This window comes from Leptodactylus fuscus, chromosome 6 (genome assembly GCF_031893055.1).
Source record: "Leptodactylus fuscus isolate aLepFus1 chromosome 6, aLepFus1.hap2, whole genome shotgun sequence".
In the NCBI taxonomy this organism is placed as follows: domain Eukaryota; kingdom Metazoa; phylum Chordata; class Amphibia; order Anura; family Leptodactylidae; genus Leptodactylus; species Leptodactylus fuscus.
In genome coordinates this window covers 28,422,363-28,433,937 of record NC_134270.1, presented here as the reverse complement: position 1 = coordinate 28,433,937, position 11,575 = coordinate 28,422,363, and the positions used below count along the sequence as shown (strand labels likewise).

At 42.9% G+C, this 11,575-nt stretch overlaps 1 protein-coding gene across 2 annotated transcripts in view; it reads right to left on the bottom strand.

Moving 5' to 3' along the window:
- Positions 1–1,537: 1,537 nt before the first annotated feature.
- TNFRSF14 (TNF receptor superfamily member 14) overlaps positions 1,538–11,575 on the bottom strand; it is a 33,932-nt gene continuing 23,894 nt past the window's right edge. For both annotated transcript variants that reach the window (XM_075279643.1, XM_075279645.1), the window contains one exon: positions 1,538–1,704. The gene's annotated coding sequence lies outside the window, so the exon portion shown is untranslated. The remainder of the gene's footprint in view (positions 1,705–11,575) is intronic.

The window sequence follows — 11,575 nt, the reverse complement described above, 5'->3', positions numbered from 1 at the left end:
CCGAACCGCCAGGCTTATCAAACATCTCCACAAAGCACCGCACAGTCCTCATTATAGGTAGCGATAGCAATCTTGTGCGCAGGGGCCTGGAAAGGATCCACAGGGCTATGATATGGATAACCTGTGAAAGTGACTGGATATTGATATAATCCGCAGCTATGTCAGGGCTGAAACGGATACCAGATTAGCCACACAATTCCAGGCATGAAACAGCCCCATATGTTATACGGCTTTATTGCAAACAGCACATCCATGCTGTGCATCCTCATAGTGTAAGCTGCCGGTATGCGACATGCATGCGACCAATTGGAACAATGTATGATATCAGCCCAGGAGAGGAAGAAGTGGAGACAAGTTTCCTGCTTACAATACTATTGCAATTTATTCTTGCGGCCGTTCTCCAGGTAAAGTGTAAGGAGTTTGGGAAAAGGATATAAAAATTAAAAAAAAAAAATTAAGAAAAGAAAAGCTATCCCTCTAGCGCCACCTATTGGAAGATAGCAATCCTATAAGGACTGATTTGGCCTTTATGGGGATCGGTGGGTATTGTTTCATTTTATGCAGAGCACAATAATGGAGTCTTAGGGCGGGTTCACACCTGCGCCCGGTCTCCGCTTTGCAGGTTTCAGTCTTCTGCCGAGAGAAACTGGACAGGAGACGGAAACCCGGCGGTCAGTTTTCAAACTCATTCACTTGAATGGGTTTGCAAAGTGACCGCCCGTGAGCGTCTTCTGCCTGTATGTGGCAAAACGTTTTTTTTTATTAACCGGACACAAAATCGGACATGCCGGACTTTGTGTCCGGCTCAAAAAATCAGCCAAACGGCAGCGTTTATATCACGTGGGGCCCCGACCTTAAAGTGATTATCTAGGGAAAATAAAAGTTACCTTGTGGCATGGGCAGTCAAAACAACAACCATAAAAATTACCGCTATTCTCACCGCTTGTGGCACCATCAGGTCTCCTGGTCAGCTCAGGAGAACTATGTCACTGACTGGCTGAAGGTGTAGTTGGTGACATCATCCTGTGTTGGTTGGCAACAGGGGCCAGCCAGAAGAATCGGAACTTCTGTTTTGCAATGGAGCGAGGAGGGTGAGCATAGCCACTTTTATTTTTTTATTAAATGCTATGACATGGATAAGACTAATTTACAATCTATAATTATTAGCATGCCTGCAGGCAGACTGCTGAAACACTGAGATGGGAGAACCCCTTTAATTAAATGCCCTTCAATAATGGGGAACACTATGCTACATCAAAATCTAGAATTTGTATATATTTCTACCCAAATGGTAAGGTGCTGTTTAGTTAAGGTATAGTGGTTTTATTCAGTCATGCACAGTATGGCAGTAGTATCGTCACTGTGACAATACTACTGCCATACTGTACGTGACTGAATAAAACCACTATACCTTAACTAAACAGCACCTTACCATAGCTAAAAAGTAGCAAATACTGTGACTATTGCTGACAAAAATAACTACATTAATACTAAGATTGCCTCTATATTCAAAGTGAATATTAGACCCCACTTAAACTGAATACAGTATATATAGTGGTTAGATACCACGGAGTATCACCATACAGGGTAAACGACCAGTCAGAGTCAGGCCAAGTTCACACCTGCGTTCGGGGAGTCCTCCCCACATTTCCAGTCTCTTCCCTTTGGACCGCCATGACCACTTCTTTCAGCTGTGACTTGACTCTGTAAAGTTTGAAACACAGACATTTTTGACTCCTCACATCCAACCCCTATAGATTATATATATATATATATATATATATATATATATATATATACATATATATATATATATATATATATATATATATATATATGAAGAGCTCAACGGAAAAATGGCCTAAGTCCACATTTTGTCATATTTCAAATTATTACCTAGAAAGCTTCTTTGTACCTCGTTCTATGCATTGGGTTTACAAGGTACCTAGGATTAATGACCTAAGTCCATATATTTCAATGCAGAAGAATTTACATTCAATGGAATAATGGCCTAAGTCCAATACAAACTTACTTACTTCACTCTCGTTGGTCATTTTTTCATTGAAATCGTGACTTCCGGTCTGTTGTTTATATTAGTGTAAAAACTTTGTCTTATTGTTTAAAAGGCTCTAAATTGACTTTTGCACATATTTAGCGCCGAAAAGGGAGGCAGGTAATTATTATTCTTCATCGTTTAATAATAGTAGTAATTAATTAATAATATTAAATAAATAATATTTATACATGAAGCTGCAATTTTTTTAATAAATAATACAATTTATGATTAGGATTAACGGTGTTCATTAGCTGATTACATTGGATAGATATATTCCACAATAATGCCCGTTTGCTTTAGGCTAAAACTTTAAATTTCGTTTTTCTCACAATATTGATTTTTGAACTTAGGCCATTTTTCCGTTGAGCTCTTCATATACATATATATATATATATATATATATATACACACACACTGTATATATCTATCTATATATATATAAAACTCAAATCCTGTAGTAGTCTGCTCTATACAAATCCACATTTCTCGCCCGATTTGGGTGAAATTTGGCACACCTTCTCCACCCACAGGAGCAGAATACTACGCACATTACATCTCGCTAGCGTCCCCCCATCATGAGATTGGGGCCCCCTACATTAGGCCCTATACATATAATGGGGAAATGTGAAAGCGCTGAGGGGAAAACAACAGTTGTGACTGACAGGGACGGAATATAGCGATGGCGCCAAAGAGTCGCTGCTGAAGGGGCCGCACCACCACACACAACACACAAACATTTCACAGACACCATATAAACATGATCACACAGACAGCACACATACACCAACCAACAAGTACAACACCACACACATGCCACAACACACCACACAAACACCAGACCATAAATACCACATGCACACACACGCACGGATGCACGCAAACACACTCGGATGGATGCACACTATAGACACGGACAAACAGAGCACACACAACTGCTGCACGCATAGACACTTGCACTGCGCACGCACAAACACATGGATCACACGAACACATACATGCATACATATACATGGACCACACATGTGCCTGCACACACGCATATATACCCATGGATCACATGCATGCACACACACACACATACACACGCACGCACTGACAAAACACGTTTGGTCTCCTTAGTGGCTGTTTGCACACTATAGTATTTTTCATGGGCCTGCAGGCCATGGATTTTGCAGTTCCATAGACTTCTTTGTGCACAAAGCTATGAATTTTGCGGCTCCATAGAAGTCTATGGATCTGCAGAATCCACGGCCCAGAGACCCGTGAAAAATCCTGTAGTGTACAAGCAGCCTTACTGAGCAGCAATATTGGTGAGGCGAAAACTGCCTGATAGTAAGATTGTCAGTATTGCTGATTATACAGGAGCTTTCTTCACTGAAGCTGCTGAGGTAAAGTGAAAGCTGAGCTCTGATTGGATGCTATGGGCAACTACACAAGTCTGCCTGTGAAGGCGGTTTTCATTACTGAGATGTCAGCTCCTTCAGGTCATAGTATGGGTCCACTCACACCGAGGAAAATGGTGAGGAATTTCAACGCTGAAAAAAAAGCCTCCCATTCACTTCACAAACTTTATTGAATGGAGTTTTTTGGTGAGGATTTTGTCAAGGAAAAAATCTGCTTCAGGTTTTTTGAAGCAGTTTTTGGAGCATTTTTTGAGTCTTTTTTTTGTTTTCCTTTAGCACAATGCATGGACCCTGAAAAAAAACGCTAGCGTTTTTTTCCGTGCAGTTTTTGCCAATTCTGCGCCCAAATCCCTGACGTAGATTTTGCACCACCCATTGACTTGAAATAAAGCGAGTGGAACCCATAGAGCTTTATGGGGAGGCGTTTTTTTCCACGTGGATTCTGATGCAGATTTAGCGTCAAAGAAGGAAAATGGCGCTGTATTTGGCGTTGAATTTTCAGCTAGCGGTAAATTACACGAGTGGTAAAAAAAAGCTAGCCAAACCGATTGAAATCAATGGGAGGCTTTTTTCAGCTCTGAAAATTCAGCACCAAATACAGCGTCATTTTCCTCCATGTGAATGGACCCTAATACTGTGTGAGGGCTGCTCTGTATTTACTATTCCTCCGATTATATCTCTTATCAGTGTCAGGTGTTGCTACCAAGTGACAGGCCCTTCAATTTTAGGCGTCTGCAGTTCCCAATCTGTCTTGCATTTGCTATAACTATAAAGCACGGGCTGGAAACGCAGCACTAAAGCGCTGCAGGAACAGCTTCAGCGTGAATGCATCGCAGTTTTTCCCGCAGTGCTTAGAACAGAAAGTTCACAGCGTTTTCCTCCGCGGACTTTCTGTTACAATTACATCTACGGGGAAGCCGCCGGCGTGTCCGTAGATATAATTAACATGCTGTGATTTTCAAAACCGCAACTTTTTTTTCTGCGAATTGGGGATGGGATTCGCATGAATCCCATCCACATTGCAAGTACTGTAAAACGCCACGATTGTTCCGCGGTGTTTCCGCCGCGGGCAAATCGCAACATTTCCGGTCCTTCGAGCTCCGGCCCAAGGGTAAGTTCACACACGTTTTTTTTTGTATCTGCCTCAAAATCCTGACCAAAAAGACAGCTCCCATTTTGTTCCGGCTCCTGGAAGAAGAAGCGAGATGTTCATTCTTCAAGCCGTTTCACCTCGCGGCATCCGCCTGAAGACACTCCCTCCCAACTAGGCTCATTCATTTGGGCCTAATCTGGAGCGGAGTGCGTGACTGGATACCGATGCCCACTTTTATGGGGTTTCCATTGTTTTGGCACTCTAGGGGCTCTGCAAATGAGACATGGCACATTAAAATTATTCCAGCAAAATCTGCTGTTCAAACACCCAGTGTCGCTCCTTCCCTTCCATGCGCTGCCGTCTGCCCAAAAATCAGTTTACAACCCCATGTGGGGTACTTCTGTGCTTGGAAAAAAATCGTATGATAAACTGTAACCCTTTGGGAATGTGTTAATTTTAAGTCTAAATGAATGTATTAATGAAAACATTTTTTTCTAAATTTGACCTTCATATTTTTATTCTTATGAAATGCTTGAAGGATTAACAAACATCCCAAATGCTGTTTTGACTAATTTGAGGGGTGCAATTTTGAAAATGGGGTGGGGGGGGGGGAGTTCTATTATACAGGCCTTTATAATTCCTTTCAGAACTGAAGCGGTCCCTAAAAAATTAGTTTGGGGAATTTTCTTGTACATCTGGAAAATCGCTGTTACACTTGTGAGCCTTGTAACGTCCTAAATAAATTAAAAGACAATCAAAAGATGACGCCGATATAAAGCAGAGATATGGTAGATAATATTTATTCATGTATTTGGGTGGTATGACTATCTGCCTGAAAAGCAGAGAATTTCAGATTTTGAAAATTGCAATTTTTTCCAAATTTCCATCAAAGTTTCAATTTTTTTTTATAAATAAATATAAAAATATTGAATAGTGTTTACCACTAACATGAAGTGTAATGTGTTACGAAAAAACAATCTCAAAATCACTTGTGTAAGTTAAAGCGTCTCAAAGTTATTGCCATATAAAGTGACACGTCAGTTTTGAAAAAAAGAGGCCTGGTCTTTAACATACTTTTGGGCTGTGTCTTTAAGGGGTTAAACTATACTTGTTTTGTTTTTTTCTCCTGTTCTTCCTTGTTATGCTTATTTTTGAGTTTTTACAGGCTTAGATTACTGTTAGAGCAACACTGCCCTCTAGTGGTTTCAGTAGACAAACACACTCGTTTGGAAATGTCAAAAACCATGACACATAATGTACAGCATGTATCTTTCCGAGTGTGAGAACATGGAACAGACAGTGAGAGACTTGAGAGCCCAGGGGTAGACAGGTTTTAGTATTCGTACCACTCATCGTTTTAGCTACGATCCCATACAATTAACCTCTTAGGGTCTGTGGTCATTACTGACTGTGGCATCTTCAGGCTAAAGCCCCGTTTTACAGAAAAGCTGAATTTTTCCCGCTGTGGAAATGCCACTGAAAAAAGTACAGTGTTTTACTGAACTAGCAAAGTGACGGAGAAATAATAACTCCATCCACAGATTGCAGAAAAAAATAAAGCTGCGATTTCAAAATACGTGTAATTTATTCTTCTGGAAACACTGACAGTTTCCCCATAGGTTTAATCAGAGAAGAAAATCTGCAAAGAAAATCTTAAAGCGTACTGCAAAATGCTGATGTGTTACTGTAATATTGGGCCTTAGTCTCTGTCAACCAATGTTTGGTCCTTGAGTTCCCCATTAGTGAGTCCCTGACTTAGGTTTTACATAGGAAAGGCAGTAATGCACACAGATAGAGGGGGATACCTATGTACTACTGTGCACGTGTAATGGGGAGCAGGTGATGATATACTCAGTAACTGCACGGAGCCATGGAACAACAATATAAAACAGTTTAATAAAGAAAGGAGGGGAAGGGAATGAGAACGGGAGAGCAGGTAAGAAATAAGTATACAGTAGCTAAGCAAAATGTATAACTTCAATATGAGTGCACACAACAGATTGTGGTAGTTACCCCTCTAGTGTCCTTAGTTAGAACCTGTATGCATTGACTAGGAGAGGCCTCTCTTAAAGTCAGTAACACGGTGCACCTTATTAATCTTCCAGGCAGGGGCCTTCTTTGTCTTCCAGCACACAGAACCGCTTTAATGCTTGACCGAGCTGTATGGCCCCTCACTCTACTCACACATACCTCTGTTTACAAGCTGACACAAGGTAGGAATAGTGAAGTCTCTCAGGGCCCTTGTTTATCAAAGGAAAGTCCTTAATGGGCACAGCAGCCTTCCGCAGGTCCTCCTAGCATGACATGTGTCTCCTTCTGCCTGCAGCTTCCTGTATGCACACGCTTTTCCTCCCTGGAACATACCATTTTTCTCTGAGCTGTAGGGGGGTTCTTTTGTGAATAGCTTTGCCCTGCAATTTAGTCTTTCAGCAGTAGATGGCAGCAGAAGATCAGATAAATAACACAGTTATTCCATAAGCCCCTTACATGCCCCCCCTCTTTGACATCGGCCATCCCGGTTGATACTTTCCTCGGATGCCCTACATAGGGTCATGAGAAAGCACCCTCTGCTCAGCCTCCCAACCTGGCGGTCAATACTTTGTAATCAACCCTATTAACAGTGTACACAAATTCATCTGCCAAGTTCCTTTCAGTGATTGCCCACACTAATGCCAGCAGTTCCAAGCAAAAAAAGCTGTAATTCACAGGATTACGTTCTGTTTCTCGTAACGTACGGCTGCCGTAAGCAATTACACGTTCAACGCCCTCTTGTACTTGTGACAGTACTGCACCTAGTCCGTAAAGGCTTGCGTCGGTATATAACCCGAAGGGAAGATTGTAGTCTGCATATGCGAGGATAGGGGCGCTGGTCAAGGCTTCTTTTATTCTGTCGATAGCTTCCGCTTGTCGAGCTCCCCAGTTGATCCTTTGTGTTTTCGGCCCTCTTGCAGTCCCTCTGAGTAATTCGTGCAAGGGTTCTGCCAACTTCGCAAAGTGCTTGATAAAGCGGCGGTAATGACCCGCTAGCCCAAGGAATGCACGAACTTCCCTCAATGTGGTCGGCGTGGACCACTGTTGCACTGCTCTCACTTTGTCATCTGAAGGTTGTATTCCAGCTTCGGACACTTTGTGCCCCAGATATTCGATTTCTCTCTGAAAGATTCAACACTTCTTTGGCTTGAGTTTAAGCCCATGTCCCCGCAGGCGTCAGAACACTTGGCCTAACTGGTCTAGATGTTGTGTAAAGCTTGCAGAATATACCACAATATCATCCAGGTATATCAGGGTAGCTTCAAAGTTCATATCTCCTAGACAGCTTTCCATAAGGCGCTGAAAGGTCCCCGGGGCATTACTCAGTCCAAACAGCATTCGGTTGAATTCAAAGAGCCCCATGGGCACAATGAATGCAGTCTTGGCTTTGTCTTTCTCTGCCACAGGGACCTGCCAATACCCACTGGCCAAGTCCAGAGAGGAGAAGTAACGGGCTTTTCCCAAGGCGGTCAGTGACTCCTCTATACGGGGCAGCGGGTAAGAATCTTGTACAACTGTTCCGTTTGCGGTAATCGACACAAAACCGAGTGGACCCATTCTTTTTCTTAACCAGCACAATCGGGACAGCCCAAGGGCTTTGACTTTCTCGTATCACCTCGCTCTTCAGCATCTGCGCAAGCAATTCCTTTACTTCTTGATAGTACTTTGGGGGTATCTGCCGATCTCTCTCTGCTGGGGGGAGCCTCCCCGGTGGGTATCTCATGTTGAATTTTGTCGGTACAAGCAAAGTCTTCCTCGTGCCGAGAGAACGTGACCTGATTTTCCCAGATAAAATTTTCTATAGTTTAGGCCTCTACGGGAGTAAAGGGTGTGAGGTCTGCTCCCATCTGTTCTAGGATAATGCGGCTGTTCCACTGTTCAGTGGGATCCTCTCTTTCTTGAAGGGATACGGACAAGGCCCAGGCTTCTCCCTCTATTGGTTTCAGCTCAATTGTTTCAGTACTTGCTACTTCTTCAGGTGCCAAATAAACGTGCCCCAAGACGACGCCGGGTGTGAGCGTGAGGGCTTGATCATTTGTATTCACACACCGCAAGGGGACTCTTCCATCTCTCACCGTGGCTAAAGTTCGTGCCACCAATGGATCAACTCTATCCTCTTCGAGGAATATGGGCTCCACCAAAACTTCTATACCATCTAGCTTCCGGTGCGCCCCAACAGGTAATGTGAGGACAGTCTCTCGATTTGGTGGTAAAGTTATTTTGGTCCACCTTGGTATGCGAATCTTTCCTACTGGACATCGATTCCCGCCATTCCTCCTCAAACCGCTGGTGCGGATAAGGTGCTGGAAAACTTTCTGCGTGGGTCTGTCATTAGCGGTCTGCTTCCAGTAATCAGGTCCTTCTTTGTTGAAAAACAGCTGATCCAGCTCCTTCAAAATATTCATGCCTATGATGGCTGGTACCACCCTGTTGTACTGTACTGTCCTTCCGTTAATATAATCCCCTTCTGGCCTAAGTCGTGGCCACAAGCACGCACCGCCATCCACACAACTCCCACTACTGGAATAGGTACAATAGGTGAACATTTATTTTTTTTTATTTGAAAAGTTTCTGTTGGAACTAGTATAAATGTAAAAATACAACAGAGATAAAAATCATGGTAAAATAATTACAATTTTTTTTTTACAATTGCTGAATAACTCAGAATTTTAATAATCTTAAGTATCCTATTAATATTATAAGTTTGTGGGTTTGTGTGTTTGGATGTTTGTTAGTCAATCACGCAAAACCCACTCGACCGATTTGGCTGAAAGTTTCCACAAACATAGTTAATACACTCGATTGCACAATAGGCTACTTTTCGTCACAATAGCTCACATACGTTTGTGCCAGGACCCCCACAAAACCCAAACTCACACCACCATCTCTGCAATCTCACACACTTTGGACCATAGCAAGCCCTAAAATTCTAACCCCTAACCCCACACAATCACATATACATATACTTTACCACTTTGCCCCTCACCTTACCGATACTCCAGGAGGCGCTCTTTAACGCTCCAGAGCAGCCATGTTTGCCGACCCCCCCATCGCTCTGACAATCCGCGACACCGCCCACCCATGTCAATACCCCTAGGCAGTCTAATAAATGCAAAAAAAAAAAAAAGTATTACAAATTCAAATCCCCCCCCATTTCCCTAGAACACATATAAAAGTAGTTACCGTATATACTCGAGTATAAGCCGAGTTTTTCAGCACAGTTTTTGTGCTGAAAAAGTGCTCCTCGGCTTATATTCGGGTCATTACGGTAATTTTCTGCTAGCAGGCCAGGATAGCAGACTCCGCCCCCCCCACCACTCCATCACACGCCGGGTGACGTAGCCACGTAAGCTCAGGCCCGTACCCGGCGTGTATCTGTTCCTGGTCTGCTAGCAGAAGTACCGTAAGTACTTCTGCAGCACTTAATGTACAGCATCGCCGCGCTCCTAGCAGAAAAAAAAAAAAAAAGTTTAAAAAAAAAATATATAATAAAAAATTAAATAAATAAAAGTTCTAAATCACTCCTTTCCCTATAATTCATATAAAGGCGGGTTCACACCAACACCTGATCTCAGTTATGCAGGTTTCCGTTTTCTGTCGGGAGAGGACAGAAACCGACATTCAGTGTCTGTGGGTGAGCATCTTCTGCTGCCCATGGCGAAACCGTTATGCATAACGGAGATTGGGCGCTAGTGTGAACCTGCCCTCAAAGTAGAAAATGACTGTGAAACACATACACATTAGATATCCCTGTGTCTGAAAGTGCCCGGTCTACTGAATAAAGGGGTCTGCAGTGCTCCTATTCCGTCGGGAAGGGGTTAATAGGAGCACTGCAGAGCCCCTATATTCAGCCAGGCTGAATTCCAACTGGGGGTAAAAAAAACCCAGTCCTCAAGCTCAGGGAAGGGGCAGACAGACAACCAAAACACCCCCTCCCCTTCCCCAGCAACTACTGCACCCAAGAACTCGGCCATTTTAATTTTTAAAATTTTCCAGCAGCTGCTGCATTTCCCCCCTAGGCTTATACTCGAGTCAATAAGTTTTCCCAGTTTTTTGTGGTAAAATTAGGGGGGTCGGCTTATATTCGGGTCGGCTTATACTCGAGTATATACGGTAGATACTGTGACACACATACATGTTAGGTATCCCCACGTCTGAAATCGCCCGCTCTACAAAGCTATACAAATATTTTGCCTGGACGCTTAACGCCGTAGCGGCAAACATACTGAAAAGTCCAAAACCACTGTTTTTTCACTATTTTCATTATCATACAAATATCAATCAAAAGTGATCAAACCAATAGCATTTCCCGAAAATGCAACAACTACAAACTACACCCGGCCCCGCAAAAAACACATCCCCCGACACAGACGAATAAAAAAGTGACTGCTGTCACAATATGGCAACTTTTAAAAACAAAAAAAGGTCAACACACTACTGGCAGAAAATAACAAAGCATACAATGTCGTATATCGAGGTATATTAACCTGAAATCCCTCTGTCCCAAAGACACTATGTACAGTTTCTCACAACACCGTATAGCAGCTGAAATACAAATTAACTTCAACACAAAAGTCTCACGTATTCTCGCAATTACAGCAAAAACAAGATACAAAAGTTACATTTCATATCCCATACCTTATACACAGTACGAAAACCTTACCCGCGCCTGTATCTACCCACTTCTACAATCACCGCAGACAAAGTCGCGGGTACCAGCTAGTTATCTATATCTTTGTCCCAGGACAAAACCACACATAACATATACACAGGTACTGCACTTAAGGGTACTGGAGCAGGCTGATCACAGCGCCACTGAAACGCAGCAAAAAGAAGCGCAGCGTTTTACAGTCACAGCAAAGTTGATTAGATTCTAGCAAATCCCATCCCCACTTTGTGGGAAAATACGTGATGTTGACACAAGGCGATTTCCAAAACCATTGTAGTTTTGGTAATCGCAGCATGTCAATTACAGTGACAGAAATGCTGGCA